General features: G+C 44.5%; 1 protein-coding gene across 4 annotated transcripts in view; it reads left to right on the top strand.

The window, feature by feature from the left end:
* The first annotated feature begins 1454 nt into the window (after positions 1-1454).
* DSE (dermatan sulfate epimerase) overlaps positions 1455-16555 on the top strand; it is an 85740-nt gene continuing 70639 nt past the window's right edge. Inside the window, exons 1-2 of one of the 4 annotated variants that reach the window (XM_059401245.1) lie at positions 8749-8786; positions 10346-10442. The gene's annotated coding sequence lies outside the window, so the exon portion shown is untranslated. Of the gene's footprint in view, positions 1583-8748; positions 8787-10285; positions 10443-16555 lie in introns of those variants that run through there. The other 3 variants (XM_059401247.1, XM_059401246.1, XM_059401244.1) reach the window with 3 other exon arrangements.

Raw genomic sequence — 16555 nt, forward strand, 5'->3', positions numbered from 1 at the left:
TTAAAGCAGATTAAAGCCAGTTCTAAATTAGAGAGCCCTTTCTCCTCTGCTCCACAGGTCACCTTTAAAACTTCAGGAAATTTATGCAGATCAGTGGTTTACCTGAGTGAACATTTAAAAAAATTTAATGAAACCACTTCCTGCTGAACTGTAAGGAATCTCTCTTCAAGTGCATTTTTTTTTTTTTTAAAGGAGAAGTATAAAAGTAGACATCCACATTTTTCCTAATGTGGCCTAATGTGGAAGTTCCTGAGAACCTCTGATGACAAGGGAAATGGATGGAGGTGGCCTTTTAGAACCCAACAAAGCACTTTGAGGCAAACCCAGGAAAAACTGCCATCTGGTAAAACATCTCCGATTCTAATGAATGCGTAAACATCACTTTCGTACCCCTAGCTCTGGCAGGTTTGGTTACAGGCTAACACGGAGAGGCAAAAAGTCAGGCCTCAGGTGATGTCCTGGTCATATGGGACACCTTCCCGGAGTCAAGATGGACCAGGCTGCGTTGCGTGCAGTGGCTGCTTTAAGAAAAGGGAGGAAACTTCTCCGAAGAGGTTGTGACTACTAAGGTTGCAAATCCTCCACCTGAAAAACTTGGAGGGATCAGAGGTCTCTCTCCTCTCCCTCCTCCTTCCTCACCCTCCTCCCTACACGGGCCTAGGAGGTAAGGTAAAAGAAATTTCTTCTTGAAAGCCGAGAACCTCAAATGCTCTGTCCCAGATCCCTTTACCTTTGATGATTTAAAATCGGTTGAGTTTGCAGGGATCAGTGCTTTAGGATTTAGAGATCTCGTCAGTGCAGTTAAGGAGAGAACTGCTTCTAAGTAGGTGATTTCCTCCCTTCTCTCTGAGAGTAAAATCGAACGCAGGAAAAAAGGAGGAGTAACGATGGTGGAGAAGGGGAGGGGAGTGGGCCACAGCCCCGGGAGCAAGGTTTCCTCGATTTCCTTCCCAGACTCTGCGGAAGCATCAGCTCCTCCCCCCGGGCCTCCAAAAGTATCGCTCACAGTCGAACCCGAAGCGTGTGGGTCACTTGGAAACTAAAGGGACTCGGAGCCAAAGAGGCCTGGCAAGGCAGGGGTGCGTGGAGGGGAAGGGTGCGCGGGGCCCCAGTGGAGGGGAAGGCCGAACGCAGCGCGGAGCCCGGAGCCCGGAGTCCCCCGAGAGGAGGCGGGGAGAAGGCGGGGGCGGGCCGGAGGTCGGAGTCCGGCGAGGATTCGGGGGTCCCCGTTTCCCCCTCCCCATTCTCGCCTCCCCGGGCTCTGGTGACGTTGCGGTTTCCTCCTCCCTCCACCGAGCCTCAGCGCCGGCCGCGTCCCGCCCTCCTCCCGCTTCGCCCACACCCCACACCCGCCCGCCCGCCCGCCCGCCCAGCTCGCAGTAGCGCCGCCCGAGGCTGCAGCGGCGCATCCCGTGGCGCGGCGCCCACCGGCACCCTAGGCGCGGCGGGCGCGCGGAGGGCTCGGCTCTGAGGGCGCCGCGGGCCCGGGCGCCCTGGGGTGAGGGGGCCGGGAGGGGGCTCCGGAGCCTGGGCCGAAGCTGGGGAGACGACGCCCGAGAGGACGAAGCCGCGGCGAGGAGCGGTAAGCGGAGGGGCGCGCGCGGCGGGCGCCGTTCTGGGCCCCGCGCGGCGCAACTTTCTTCCGGGGTCTCGGGCGGGTCCCCGGGCGCCCGCGGCACAAGGAGAGCCACGTCCCCTGCCGGGCGCGGAGCGCTGCGGGCGGCTCGCCCGGGCCCGGCGCGGCTGGGCTGCTGGAGGGCGCGCGAGGCGTGGAGCCCGAGCCCTGGGCTTGCCGGGTTAGGGCAGCTCCTGGCCCCTTCCCGCTCCTGCAGCGCCCGGCGCGGAGTCGGCGCACCGTGAGGTCCGGGACACCGCTTTCGGCGCCGAGCTTCCCCGGCCCGCCCGCGGGGCTCCCGCTGCCCTCGGACGGGCCGGCCGGCACAGCCTCGCGCCCCTCTTCCCCCGCGTGCCCCGCTGGTTGGGGAGGGGGTGGTGGTGGTCGTGCGTGCGGACCCCTCGGTGCGCGGGCGGCCCTTCCGTGCGGCTGCGGAAGCGGGGGAAGCCCGTCCCGAGCCTCCCCCGGTGCCGGATTCCAGCGCCGCTTGGCTCCGCCGACGCTCGGAGACCGCGGGTAAAGCTCTCTCGCGGCAGCTCCTGGTGGTGGTGGTGGGACGCTTGACTCACTGGCTGGGAAGCTCTGTAAGCAATGCCACATGGGCTGGAGATCGGTCGCGGCTGCAATCTGAGCTAAGTTTGTGACCCGCGAACTTTCTCGTTTTCATCGCTCGTTTGAGGTGGCTGCCTCGGCTTAGCTGGCCGCCCCCGGAGCCTGAAACCAAACCCGCGGCTGAAACGCAGGAGCCTCATTTACCTGGAATTCCTTCGCTCGGGAAACGACACTTGGAGTTTCTAGGGATCTTCGTGTTGTCAAGTTCTTTAACTTTTCTTTCGTTCGACCTGGTTAATGAGACATTAAATTTGAGCAACGACGTCCTCACTTAGACATCTTTTCAAAACAGGCTTTTCAGTATTTTTGACAGAATTTAATCTTTCAGGAATTCCCTTTTCTTCAGCTTTTTAAAATCTTCTCAATAAATGATAACTTCTGAAATGACGTATGTGCCATATTTGGTAGACTGTTCAGACAGTACTACCAAAATGGGATCACAAAAATGTAATGACCTTGGAAGAATTGAGTATGGGATGATCTAAATATTTGTCCTGTGTTAACTTTTTTCTTTTAAGGTCACCCTATGGGCCTAAGTCCATTTCTGAAGTGTGTAGGTTAGATGTATTTCAGTAAAAGTGAGAAAGGGTGAAATTTAATGCCTCCATCATCTACCGACCCCGCTGTGTGGGTACAGCAAAAAATGCAAGACCGTGCTCCTAACTGAGGAGATCTGCAGACGTCTGTAAGAAACTGCCCTAGTTCTCGTGGCGTTGTCAAAATCCGATGGGAGAAAACAAAGCAGCAGCACCTGAGAGTTTGAGCCTGGGAAGTGTCATTTTCCATCATTGGTAGATCATGTCAGTGTCAGTTTCAACAATTTTTGGTTAATAAAGACAGTGGCCTGTGAAGTACATTTTTACATTCAGGTTAGTAACTACTTACAGTTCAGTCATCTCTGAGGTTAGGGGCCTCGTGTGAGAAGACACCGGTAGGAAATCAGCTAGGCTCGCCACATGAGGTCAGGGCCATTATAGTGGCTAACATTTGTGTGAGTGTCAACTTTAGTATTTATAAAATTAGTTCACAAATTAGCTAATACATGTTTTCAGTGAGATCTGTGGTCTGGCTAGTCCAGGTAATCTTGCACTGCTGCCTGGCGGGGACATGGTGGACATCCATGAAGTTCTTAACTTCGCAGATGTCCTGCCTTCCTCAGTGCTTCTTTTTAAAGCTTATTTAACCTCTGAAAAAGTGTTTTATGATTATAGGTGAAAGTGCATTCTGCAATTATGTAATAAAGTACTTATACATATTTTCATGTTCTTCGTGGTAGATTATTTTGGTATTGATTTGTACTGCCTCAGATTCACACTGTGTTGTGTGAAAGAAATTACATTATTCCCATTCAGTATTATGATTGCAGCAAATGGTTGGAAATGAATAAAGATAAAATATTTAAACTTGGCTTTTAATATATCATATTAATATGTCAAAATATATAATTTAATATACATATATGTCATGCAGTATATATACATATATATATACTTACTAAAATATAGTAAGTATTTTTATCATTTTTCAGCCCTCCCGCCCCTTCAAAAAAGAGAAATAGTGTTATTGTCCTGGATTGTGTTTGTGACAGGCCTTGGAGTGAGGAGCCCATGATAGAGGGAACTTCAGCATCTTAGTGGATATTGGTATTTCATTTACCGAGAGGGGCTGGACCTTTACTATTTTGAAGGAGTTGGTGAGGGACTTGATAAGGATCGATGGGCAGCAGCCTTTTGGAAGAATGTGTCCAAGCAGAGGACAGGACAGTTCTTGTTACTGATGCCTGAGGGGTTCTTCATCTTGGAATTACACTATCTTCCTCTAACTGACAGTCGCCCCATTAGCCAGAGATGTTTGGACGAGACAGTGAAATTCTCTAAACGTAGAATCAGTGCCCAACATGGGAGTTAGGCAAGTGTATAAGCCCCGACTACCAAAAAGAGAAAATGTTTTCCCATCAATTCATTGGGCGAGTTAGTGGCAGAATAGGAACTAGATATTAAAATCCCAGATTCCTGAGGCACTGATCTGTGCGTCCATCTGGTGACAATGATAATTAAGGATGGATGAATTTCAAAGTGTTGCCAACGTTAATGCCCGATTCTAATAGGAAATTCCCTTTTAAAAATTAAACTTTGGGGGCGTCTGGGTGGCTCAGTCCGTTAAGCTGCTGCCTTTGGCTCAGGTCATGATTCCAGGTTCCTGGGATGGAGCCCGGAATTGGGCTCCCTGCTCAGCGGGGAGCCTGCTTTTCCCTATCCTGCTTCCCCTGTTTGTGTTCTCTGTCAAATAAATAAAATCTTTTAAAAAATTAAACTCTGCATTAAGGGGATAATTTTTTAAAAAGATTTTATTTATTTATTTGACAGAGATCACAGGTAGGCCGAGAGGCAGGCAGAGAGATAGAGGGAAACAGGCTCCCTGCTGAGCAGGGAGCCCAATGTGGGACTCCATCCCAGCACCCTGAGATCACGACCTGAGCCGAAGGCAGAGGCTTAACCCACTGAGCCACCCAGGCGCCCCAAGGGGATAATATTTTTAATTGAAATAGTTGTTCTTTAAAGAAAATCTTTCTGGGGCACCTGGGTGGCTCAGTCATTGGGCATCTGCCTTTGGCTTGGGTCTTGATCCTGGGGTCCTGGAATCGAGCCCTGAGTGGGACTCCCTGCTAGGTGAGAAGCCTGCTTTTCCCTCTCCCACTCCCCCTGCCCGTGTTCCCTCTCTTGCTTTGTCTCTCTCTGTCAAATAAATAAATAAAACCTTAAAACATAAAAAAAAAAAAATAAAGTCTTTTTGTTAGTGAATAAACTTAGTCCCATGTTCTGATCTGTCTACACTTAGTGTTTCACAACTTCTAGTCACACACAGAAAAGTGGTTTGGTTAGCAGCTGGTGGAGAAGTGTCACAGAAAAGACTCAAACTAGTAGAAAGTGTTATGGGTGGGGTAAAGAAGTGCCATTAGGTTTAATAAACTCTTGCTCACAAATTCATATGTTTAGACAATTGAAGGAAAGGAAAAGTCCCTGATAGATCATATGGCTACATGAATACTTGCATTTTAAAATCGCCTAGTACAGTGAAGTATTTTTTCATATCTAGTATTTTCATATTTTAGCCTATGGAACTGAAGAGTGATACAGAGCAGGTGTCTTAGCCTCATTTTAGGGGTGTGGAAGTGCAAATACTGTGGAGGTAAGAGACTTGTCTGTCATTTTACAAATAATTAGTGGCCTACCTTAAGTATGAGGTGAACCTATATTGCACTTTTAATTCTGCTTTTCTCCTTCATGACTTCAAGTTCATGTGATTAAGACTCTTATATTTCATCTTCCTACAGATGTTGTGTATTATCCCTTTTTCTACTCACTACTGACCAGGGACTGTCAGCTCCATCCAATGCTTATGTGCTTCCCAGACTGCTGTAAACTGGCTGTTTACAGACCCTCTTCCCACAGCTCTGTCTTCTTCCACTCTAGGCCTTGTAAGGATTCCATTGTGGGGCCTCTTCTCATTCCCAAATTCCTACAGAGTCCTAGGCTCATGGCTCAGTTCTCATTAGCTGCCTTAAGGTCTTGGGGTGCTTTACCAGTTGTGTGGCTTGCTTCTGCCTCTCCAGGCAAGCTCCAGCCTGTTGAGGGTGTGGAATCCAGATCCTCTTTCAGACGCCCAGAAGAGTATAAACCTGCAGGAGGCAGAGTGAGCCTTCGCAGAGCCTGTTGGAGATCACAAAGAAGAAAAGGGAATGATTTTCATTTGGCAAGAGAAGAAAAGACTGTTGAGGCCATCTGTTTATTTCTTGAATGGGGTAGTTTGTTCAGTCCTTAATTCAGGAGAACACTATGAATTTTTAACGTGTATGGAGATTACCACTGGATTTCCTTCTAGTTGTTTCAACTCCTTTGAGATATTCCATAAGCATGAACTTGGTAAGTGTTGTCATCAAATGTTAGTAAACAATTCCTGAAAGAACTGAATTTGCCTCTTCAGTAATATCTAGAAGCTATAAACATACTGATAATAAGTGTGGTTTGTTTTGACATTTTATATTTGGGAATGGTTATTGTTGTTAGATAAGTATGGTCCTGTTTTTAAAAATATAACAGAAGACATATATGCTATTAACTCTCCATGGCTTGTACGTGACATACGCATCATTGGTTATCTGTGCCCATCTGCATTGTCCTAGACAGGGTCAGAGAGAGTTTGTGACTGAGCGTATATTTCTGCATGCCAAAAAAATTTTTTGGTATTCTTTATGGAATTAATATTGCCTCTCTTCTCCCCAGTTAATATGAAAAAAAAAAAAAAAAAGGATAATCATAGTAAACTTCTGTGTGTGTGTTTAAATTAGCATACATTGCTCTTTAGTAGAAATCAGATAGGTCCACAATCAGTTAAAGAGCTGTCATTGAAATCTTTCCGACTGAAATACTCATGGCATACACAGATGCCTTAGAGTTGTAAATTTGTATTGTTGATTAAATCAAGGCTTCTGCATTTTTCTCGCGTGTAACAAACTTAGCTACTAAGCCATACGCTCCTGATGCGTGCAGATGTTATACCACACTAAAGCTGAATCAGCATTTCATAACTCTCAAGAGGAATTTGTAAAGGAAATGGGCTTACCAAACTTGTGGGTCTATAATATTTTTATTGATGAAGTACACAGGCCATATACTGGCTTTACTGTTGGAGTCTCATGGCTAGTGCAGGAAAAATGGGGTTATTTGTTCGCAATTCATGAAGTGGGAGGTAACAAGCTTAGGCTGGTTATGTACGTTTCAGTGTACAATGTAGGAAGTACCTACACATGTAGTAGCACATGTCGTGACGCTAGCAGGAATTACTGATTTCCAGATGTCACAGACGACAGAGGGACGCTTCCATTTAGAAGACTGCCTTAGAGCGAAGCAGGGAAAGGGTTATTGCATTGCTAAAGTTAGTGTGCGTCCAGAAAGTTGCGTCAGTGACAAGAAACTCAAGAATTGCATGATAAAAATCACCAAGTAGTTTAAAAGTGTTCCCATGCCAAGGTACACTCAACAGCCTGACAGGCCCGGTAGAGGAGCAGGGAAGGTGGCCTGCCCCCGACAGCCCTGCTTACCTAACTCTCTGTAGCGCTGCCTGTCATTCTTCTTGAAGCAGCCCGGTTTTAGTTGAGCCTGCTGAGGTTAGACTGGCAATCATGGATCTCTAAATTCCACAGATTCTGGTGAAGAGCTCTTCTTGGGGCCTTGGCCGTTTACTGATAGCATTCTAGGAAGCACAAATGGGGCCAGACTTCCCAACCTTGTGGGAATCAGGGTTGGGCCAGCTGCATTTTGGAATCACCTGCAGTGTTTACGCTTCTCCCCTGGGGGGACTGGGCCTGGCAGGAAGGAAAAAGTAGCCTGAAAGGGAATGTTGAGCAGCTGTTTTCCATCGTCCCTGAAGAAAAAGTAGAGGAAATCAAATCGACTTACAGCAAGCATCAAGAGGGATTTATGCTAAATACAGGGAAGTTTTTTTTGAATGTTTTAACCTTTAGAATGGCTTTCTGAAGGAGGCCTTGGAGTTCTTCTGTGTTTAGAAAGGTTTAAGTGAGGCTGTCCTGGAGGGATGTTAGCATCTGTCTTCTCAGGTTCTGATTTTATGATGTTGGCTCATCTGGATATGAAAATCTTAGGAATTAAAAAGGATTTAATTATATGAATATAGAAGAAATGGTCAGTTTTAGTGTTACCTTTATGGTTTCTGTTTACCATTTTTGTTATCAGAACAAAATATTTGCTCACAGGCTAAATACTGATTATGTGTGAAAATCCATTAACCTTTCATTCAGGTACACATAATACCTGAAAATTCCTCTTCTCTATACTTAATATTTTCTCCCCCAAGGTTGCTTTTCTCCACATTTCTTTTTTATTCTAGAAAACCTTAAAAAAAGGTTTTGGCACCAGACTATAGTATTCCATTTGGGTTTTTCAGTAATATCTTTTATGTTTTTCTGCTCCCTCTTTTATGGCATAACTAGACCGGCAGTAGTGGCCACAGGAACATATGGGGCATTCATCAGTCATGTGGTCAAAATACAGAGGTTGCCTATGTTAGAGAGAGCCTGGAAACTTGTCTCATTTACCAAACTCCTTATAGCAGTATTTATGGTTAAAAATTAATAATGGTATTTATGAAAATGGAAAGTGAACTTTGTTTCAGTTTGTTTAAGAAAACAGAATCCCCAAGAGAACCAAGGGTTTCAGGCCGGTGGTTCTGTTTTTTTTCTCAATATTAAAAATTAGGCAGTACTTGAGGTGTAATTCTCTTAAAAGCAGGTTCATTTCGATACAATGCAAAGTGTTGGAAAAACCGCTCTCAGCCAGTGTATGAGGTTCAAGTAGAGTGATAGCAGTGCACAAGTAGTAGAACCTAGCAAAGTCAGGGTCTTAGGCTATTGGTGTTAGGTGTTTCAACTTAGTTTTACAGTACATGGTTTTAAAGCAGTTTTGAAATGTTTTCATAATTACTTTTCTCAAAGGAATTCTTGATTCTTGGAGGCACTGAAAAACCTGCAGACTTATCTTAGGTAAGAGTGTCTTTTGCTGGCCCCTTTGGTGGCAAGCTTAATTTCTTCTTTACCTCCTTTATCTTCACCTTAAATCTTCCATGAGTTAGAAGCTATATCAGTTCTACTCAGAACCCAGTAGAAGTAGAGAGCAAAGTAAGAATCTGTTAGGGTACCTACCTGGCCCCTAGCTGGAAGACCTAGTGAGTCTTGATCTCAGAGTCTTGAGTTCGAGCCCCACAGTGGGTATAGAGATTACTTAACTAAATGAACATTTAAAAAAATTTTTTATAAAGATTTTATTTATTTATTTGACAGAGACCACAAGTAGGCAGAGAGGCAGGCGGGGTGGGGGGAGCAGACTCCCTGCTGAGCAGAGGGCCCAATTGTGGGACTCGATCCCCGGACCCTTAGATCATGACCTGAGCTGAAGGGAGAGGCTTAACTCACCATTTAATTTAAAATTAAAAAAGTTAAAATTTTTAAAATTAAAAAAAAATTTTAAGCTCCGCCATTTCTTCTAAGGAAACAAACATTGTTCAGATTGGATTCACCACAAGTTAACCATGTACTATGCTATGGTTCTAAGGTTCTCACCATTAAAATTTTTAGACTTACTGGGACTTGCATAGAATTATTCCATATTAAATTCAAATTAACAAATAGTGCTATGAGTATCTGCTGCAAGAATTTGGGAACTTTACAAATTCAATTTCATTTCTAGTTGTTGAATTTCATCTTGCAAGTTTCAGGTTAAGTTGGACCACACTCAGTATCACTTCTTGGGGAAGAAATGTGTGTTGTATTTATATTACTAAATTGCCATAAAATGATAAATCCTATGCCTAAAGAGGGTGAATTGAGCTAGCAGTGTTCGGGCGGCTTCATAACAGATCCTTCTTTGTATGCTTACACCTTTTTTTCTTGTTGGTGAAGCCACTGAAGTTTGGTTCAGTGATTGCAAGTTTTAGAAAAGATAAATCTGTGTTACTTGGGAATGAATGCTTTGGTATATAACTTTTTCCAATGCACTTTTGAACCTGGAGAGTTAGATGAAAGAACATTATACTTCAGTGATAGAAATACTGAAAGGATTTAGTCATTCAGCAAGTATTTGCCAGGTACTTCTGTGTTTGAAGGGACGTCTGTGTGGAGGTGAAGAGGGAAAGCATACAAAATAAATATGACATGGTTTCCAGCCTTGGGGAACTATAAAATCTGGTGGGAGAAGGATAACCGAGTATGAAACTTCAGGAGAACAAGGAAGGGAGGACCAGACCCGAATGCATGCAGTAGAATTGCAGGAAGGAGGAGATCCGTAGTAGGATTCCCCAGGCACAGAACACCCAGCTGGGAGGGGTGAATGAACTGGGCCTCCGAGGACTTTATGCCAGAAAGGGGAAGGAAAAAAAGGCATGGCAAGCAGGGCAGCTGAGCCAAGGCACCCAGGAAGCAGAAAGGGAGTGGCTGCTAGGTTGAGGAGAACTTGGGAGAACTGTGGGAATCCACTTCTCTCCTGTAACATTCTCTCTCCTTTCTTCCCTTCATTCTGGATCTGTTCCTTCACTGTTTTCCCCGAGTATTTCTGGAAGGTCCGATTGCATGTAATCAGCTGTGCATGCCGCCAGAGGAAACAGACCAAGACCCCTGCCTTGCAGACCCCTTCGAGCCCAGTGGGTAAGATTTACCTCCAATCCAGAGAGGACTGAAACCGTAAATATGAGAGAGGAAGATAACATACACCTCCAAGTAACTCGGCATGCATGTAACTAGTACTAAATGCATACATTACCAAATGCATGTAAGGCTATAAACATTTTTATGGACCCCTTTTCGGGCCCAGGTCAGGCACCACCTCCCAGTCCATCTTTCTCCACTCCAGCTAGTTTGTCATTCTCATGCAAACATCCTTCGTTTTATTTTAGTGGTTTGGGTGAAAATTTCATTGCTTTTGCCATCTTATAAGATGGTGTAAGCACCTTCTTGGCTGGCATTGTTCCTGAATTCTCAAGGTCTATCGAACGGTCATATATGAGGCCACAGGGGAGACCGCTTACAGATGAGTTGCAGGAAAGGCATCGTAAAGAATGTTGCATTCTTTTTGAGAAAGACAAGAGGTTGGGTGTGAAGCATCATGGAGGGCAAACCCCAGGAAAGAGACTAACAATGGGAATAAAAATGTGAGTTGTGCTCAAGGAAGAGCAGGTAAGGGCAAAGGTCGAACTTTGTGTAGGGAGGAAATGAGTGATAAAGTGGCAGCAAGTGTTAGATTGTGGAAGCTCTTGGGTGGGAAATTTACTTATTGTGAGAAATAGAGGCTTTCTCGGCTCTTCACTGTCTGTGACCTTGGATAACTTAGAAAACCCACCTATGCCTCAGTTTCTTCATCTGTAAAAAGGGGATGATATTAATATCTACATTATGGGCCTGGTGAAGATTAAATGAGTTAATCCACTTGAAGTCCTTAAAACAGTTCCTGGCACTTGGTAAGCGCTATGTATATATATTGTTTATAGCAATAAGAATTATGATCTTTGCTTCAGAAATGAGAAAATTTAGAGCTAGGACTGTATTTGCTAGAGCTGTTGTAGCAAAGTGCCTCTGACTGTGTGGCTTAAACAGTTCTAGAAGTTAGACATCCATAATTCTAGAGGCTAGAAGTCCAGGATCAAGGCTTGGATGGGGTTGGTTCCTTCTAAGGCCACAAAGGAGAGTCTATTCCATGCCTCTCTGCTGGCTTCCGGCAGTGTCTGCCAATCTCTGGCATTCCTAGGCTTGGCAATACTTCACCCTGATCTCTGCCTTCATCATCCCATGGCATTCTCCCTGTGTGTCTCTCTGTCTCCGAATGTTCTCTTTTTAGAAACATACCATATTGGATTAGGGACCCATCCTAATGCAATATGAGTTTTTCTTTATTAATTATATCTGCATCAATCCTGCTTCTAAGTAAGGTCACATTCTGAGATGTGGGTGATTTGGACTTCTACATGATGAACTTTTACAAGACACAGTTCAACCTGTAGCAGACTCCAAGTCAGATCTTTTGAGTCTACCGCACTGTGACCATGGTGTGCCAGAAGGATTATGGAAAAGTGGAGGAATCTGTAGGTTTGTGTGAGAAACGGTTAATGAGCTCTCCTTGGTTCTTCTCTCTCCTGTTTGCCTGGACCCGCACCATTCCCTGAACGGCTGCAATGAGACATGTCACAGAGAGCCCTGGGATATCGGCGTATCCCGGTCTCCTGAAGGGATCTTTTGCATTTCTTTCTTCTTTCCAGAATAGCAGTCTTTTGCTTCTTTCCATTTGGGGATTGGAGATAAAGGTATTCAGAGAAGTTTAGGGATATTTTTACTTGCAGTGGATAATTTCAGTCTTCTCTATAAATTTGGATGATAGATCACTGTCCATAGTATAGGTGATAAAGGAAGAATTGAATACTTTGGGGAAGAGGTAAAAATCGAAAGTATCAACAGTAACGGTTTTACTGAAGAGTCGATGGAAGGTGAGTAAGCGGGTCAATATGCTGAGGTCAGATAGAAGCTGAGGCCTCTCGGGTTTATTGTTGGAATCGAGGTGGCATGGGCAAGTATGGTTGGGGTTTCTAAGTCACTGAGGACATTAGAAATATCCCCAAGCAATAGAAATTGCCTGTGATGGTTAAAAAGAGTACATCCACATGTGGGGATTTCAAGTGGCAAATGTACCAGGAGAGTTACTGAGAGAACCAAGGGGTGGGCCCCAGGAATCAAAAAGGCTCGCTTTACCTCCCTTGTGGGTTGGGAAGAATGAGGTTTGGCCTCCCAGAGAGCACAGCAGAGCATAGGGTGTCACTGAAAGAATCAAAGTTTCTTTTTTTTTTTTTTTTTTTTTTTAATATGTTTATCCCCAGGGGTACAGGTCTGTGAATCACCAGGTTTACACACTTCACAGCACTCACCAAAGCACATACCATCCCCAATGACCATAATCCCACCCCCCTTCTCCCAAACCCCCTCCCCCCAGCAACCCTCAGTTTGTTTTGTGAGATTAAGAGTCACTTATGGTTTGTCTAAGAATCAAAGTTTCTTTATAAAATCTTTAATTTGGAAGGAGCCTAAGTGACACCTGGTTCCCTGCCTCATTTAACTCAGGTAGTTGTCTTACCTCCACATTCATTTAGGACGATACATGAAAAGGAAGTTTAGAAAATAAGCTTAGCACAAAAGGAGTTTTCTCCAGCATCCAGCTCCACGAAGAGAATGCCATCAGGTTTGACCAAAAGAAATAGCTAGGTGGAATCTGCTTGTGAGCAGAGGTTGGGTGAGATGGGTAGGTGGAGATGGGAAGTGTGTGCCTAGATTAGGAGATGGGGAGAACAGGCTAACATTCCCAGAGTGGGATGCTACAGACAGTGCAACACAGAGACAGTTGATTCACCAAGACATCCAGTGAAGCATGCATGACCTTGGACATACAGACACAAACAGTAAATATCTGGCCATGTTTCAGGCTCTGACTTGGGGTATTTTTGTCAGGACACTTTTTTTTTTTTTTTTTTTTTGGCCTGCAGATCTGTGGCCAGGAGTTACTCTTTTGTTCTGCACGGTGATCATAGTTTCCAGCAGTCTAGTAAAGCTTTTCCTTAGATTGTTTCCTGGCTAGTAACACTTTATAGATCTATAGAAACTCACCATAATAAGATATTTAGCACAAAATAGTAGGAGTAGAATAGGTATATGAAAAATAATTCATTAGAGAGCATCCAGATTCTTTTGCATTCCTGGCTAAAAGAAATGTTATCAGTCCAGGAACTCTTTTTTTAAAAATTTACAAATAGCACTAATAAAGCCCTTATACCAAACCATTAAATAATAATCTTTGGGAATACAGTTAAAAATGAGGACACGAATCACTCTAAATTTCGAAACAGAACAACTTCAATAAATGTCTTAGCACCAGACAAGCAGCCATCCAGCAGAAGGAGAGGCCTGGCTGGTCTGGGCAGGAATAGTGGGAAAAGTGGTGGAATGTCTAATCCAGTGTGAGATGGGCTGAAAGCTTTGTGGTGGCCTTTAGAGAAAGATCTAGAGAAAAACCCATGAAAACCACCTATGGACCGTGGGAAACAGAATGGGATACTCAGGATGTGGAGTGTGGTCTGAGGTGAGCCAGGCACGTAACAAGGATGTGGCAAGGCTTGGGGGCACAGCAAGCCCCCCGCGGCCTGGGGCAGATACGGTGAGAGCTTGGTGCCTAAGGGAGGGTTGGGAAGGCAGCGGGTGCGGTGGCAGCTGTCAGTAAAGTGTCACCCTGAAAGGATCAAACACTGTAGTCCGTTTTACCTCCAAATGGTTTGTCTTGGCACACAGAGATTTTTATTGCTTCTTTTTATGTAATTATAGTAATATATTATATAATTATGTATATAGTTATCTCTGAGTTTTTAAAGGTTAACATTTTTTTAAAAAGATTTTTATTTATTTATTTTGAGAGAGAGAGAGAGAAAAAGTGAGAGAGAGCATGAGAGGGGAGGTCAGAGGGTGAAGCAGACTCCCCATGGAGCTGGGAGTCCAGTATGGGACTTGATCCCAGGACTCTGGGACCATGACCTGAGCTGAAGGCAGTTGCTTAACCAACTGAGCCACCCAGGTGCCCCAAGGTTAACATCTTGACACATTTCTGAATCCATTCAGTAAATTAACTCTGCATGTTTATTAAGTGTTGGGCACTCTTCTAGATGTTGGGGAAAGAGCAGAAAGCAAAGTGCCCTCATGGAGCTTGCTTTCTAGAAGAGGCAGCCAGGCAGACAAAAGAAATAATAAATTATGTAGTAGATTCGAAGGTTATAAGTATTATGAAGAAAAGTAAAATCTGGAAGGGAGTTAGGGAATGGTGATGATTGATTTAAATAACATGGTCACAGCCAGCCTTGCTGGGGAAGTCACATTTGAACAAAACCTTAAAGGAAGCAAGAGAGCAAGCCACGTAGGTGTCTGGGGGTTCGCATTCTCGGCAGAAGGAACACGGGCCCTGAGGAGGGGTGCGGAGGAGGGAGCGCGCCCCGTGAATACAAGGAGAGCAGGGAGGCCACATGGCTAGAATGGGGAGAGAGAGAGTTGGAGGTCAAGAGAGCAGAGAGGCAACACGGGCAGGCCATGCAGTACCTTAAGAGTAATTGTAAGCACTTTGGTTCTTGCTCTGAATGATGGGAAGCTACTGAAGGATATTTTATTTTATTTTACCTTAATTATTTATTTTTAAAGATTTTATTTATTTGACAGAGAGAGAGCAGGCAAGCATAAGCAGGGGGAGTGGGAGAGGGAGAGGTGAGACTCAATCCCAGGACCTGAGCCATCCAGGCACCCGGCTGAAGAATTTTAAACAGAACAGTGACATAACCTGAATTGTAATTGAACAAGGATGGCTCCGGCTCCTGTGTTGAGAACGGCCATTGGGAGGTAAGGCTGAAGGCCGGCAGACTAGTTTGGAACCTTTTGCAGTAATTCCGGCAAGACATGGCATGGCTTAGGCGTCATGGCAGTGGTGAAAGCGTCTGGATTCTGGATGTATTTTGAGGGTGGAGTCAACAGAATTGGCTGATGGTTTAGACATGGAGACAGAGTGGGTAAGGGAAGGAGGGGGGAGTTTGGGCCTCAATTGCTGGCAGGGTTGATTGCCAGTAACGGAGATGGGCAAGCCCTGAGAAGACAGTGCCTGTGTCTTTTTGGTTAATCACATGTATGTATCATTGTTTTACAAACCAAAGCTGTGGTATTCTGAGTTTTGATTATGATTCATAAGAGGACGTTTGGAAAGTACTCAGGGATTTTGGTGCCAAAGAACTGTGATCTGTGAGACAAAAATGAGAATTGAAAAAAGTGCATATAAAAATGTTTGAGAAAAAAGTTAAATGTTGTTATTGGTGAGTATTTGAAGACTAGAAAAATGGAAGAATGCTTGAATATAAATAAGGAATGAAAAAGAGCTTCATTATAGAGAGAAAAGCATCATTCTCCAAAATATACTCTGTATACATACTCATGAATATATATATACACTCATCCAATACATGAAATTTTTATTTTGATTGAATAAGCTGGAATTGTAGGTTTAATGCCAGCAAATTACTTTCCCATGGAACTCTTTTAAGCCTTTTGCCTAACATCTGTGTGTTTCATTTTTTTGGATAATACCTACAACTTTGAGACCATCTCTAAGTCTTGTACTATATATTTTGCTCTGTCCTTTGCTTCAACAACAGGATCCTTGGACAGAATCATTCTTCTGGGAATAAATCCTAGAAAAACAGCAGAAGTTGAGCACCATAAAAAGATTTGGTGAATAGTATCCCAGTACTTTCTAATGGGGCCAATTGTATGACAAGACTCGCACTTCTAATAAGAATTTAGAGGACTGGACTAAAAAGACTGGGGAGGGGGTTCCCCAAGACCACTGCCAGACCCAGTGATCCACTAGAAGCCACTCACAACAAGGTGTTTTAATCATGAATAAATATGGTTTGACACAGCCAAGGATACAGATTAAAATCAGCAAAGGGGGGTGCCTGGGTGGCTCAGTGGGTTAAGCCTCTGCCTTTGGCTTAGGTCATGATCTCAGGGTCCTGGGATCGAGTCCCATATCAGGCTCTCTGCTCAGCAGGGAACCTGCTTCCCTCTCTCTCTGCCTGCCTCTCTGCCTACTTGTGATCTCTCTCTGTCAAATAAATAAATAATCTTAAAAAAAAATCAGCAAAGGGAAAAGCTACATGGGGCAGAGTTCAGGAGAAACCAGGCACAGGCTTCCAGGT

Source organism: Mustela nigripes, chromosome 5, assembly GCF_022355385.1.
Source record: "Mustela nigripes isolate SB6536 chromosome 5, MUSNIG.SB6536, whole genome shotgun sequence".
Lineage (NCBI taxonomy): Eukaryota > Metazoa > Chordata > Mammalia > Carnivora > Mustelidae > Mustela > Mustela nigripes.